The sequence below is a fragment of the Zingiber officinale genome, chromosome 9A (genome assembly GCF_018446385.1).
Source record: "Zingiber officinale cultivar Zhangliang chromosome 9A, Zo_v1.1, whole genome shotgun sequence".
In the NCBI taxonomy this organism is placed as follows: domain Eukaryota; kingdom Viridiplantae; phylum Streptophyta; class Magnoliopsida; order Zingiberales; family Zingiberaceae; genus Zingiber; species Zingiber officinale.
In genome coordinates this window covers 66,584,500-66,585,457 of record NC_056002.1, presented here as the reverse complement: position 1 = coordinate 66,585,457, position 958 = coordinate 66,584,500, and the positions used below count along the sequence as shown (strand labels likewise).

The following is a 958-nucleotide window of genomic DNA, read 5'->3' as shown; positions in this document are numbered from 1 at the left end:
AGATAAATGGAATTGAGTTCTTGTGATCTTCTATTATTCTTCACCTCAATTCTAAACATGTCATTCTTCAGAAGTTCTTCATGATTTTTGCCACTTCTCAACCCCACATCATCACACTTTTCATTGGATCTTGACTGTGTAGGAGGGGGATCTTCTTTAAACCATTTTGAAACAATTCTATCAAGCTTTGCCCCCAAATGTTTGAACTCCTCACTCTGTGACTTGTGAATTTCAACATTTTTAGGTGGTTGAATTTCATTTTGTTTGACAGGCTCTCTTACATTTATGGCTTTCACTTCTTGAATATCTGAGGGAAATTCCATCCAACTTTTGTTCGACCATTCACGGAGGTTCAATGTCACTTGATCAATTAACGAATAAGCTTCATCTACACTTTTGTCCATAAAAGAACCTCCAGCTGATGAATTCAATAAAGTCTTATCTGAGAAAGAAATTCCCCCATAGAATATGTGCAAAATCAACCATTTTTCAAAACCATGATGAGGGCACTGTCTTTGAAGACTCTTGAATCTATCCCATGCTTCAAATAATGATTCTCCGTATGCCTGAGCAAAATTTGTTATGCAATTCCTCATATACACCGTTCTACTTGGAGGGAAAAAATGATTCAGAAATTGCTTCTCCAATTGTTCCCAACTTGTGATGCTTTGAGGACAGAGAGAATATAGCCAAGTCCTTGCTTTATCCTTGATACTGAAAGGAAATGTCATCAATCGAACTGCATTTGCTGATACTCCTTCGCATTTCACCAAATCACAAATCTCTAAAAATGTTTCAAGATGCAGATAAGGACTTTCTGATACTTCTCCTCCAAATTTGTGACCTTGTATCATGAAAATTATCTCTGGGTCTAGTTGGAAACTTTCTTCTTCAATTTGAGGTTGCACAATGGGAGATAAAAATCTTGCAGAAAAGGGTGTAGAAAAATTTCTCATGA

The 958-nt window shown here is 36.4% G+C and overlaps 1 non-coding gene across 1 annotated transcript; it reads left to right on the top strand.

The window, feature by feature from the left end:
- The first annotated feature begins 492 nt into the window (after positions 1–492).
- LOC122022032 lies at positions 493–598 on the top strand. The gene has a single exon (XR_006122781.1). It is a non-coding gene; the product is annotated as a small nucleolar RNA R71 (small nucleolar RNA).
- The last annotated feature ends 360 nt before the right edge of the window (positions 599–958 follow it).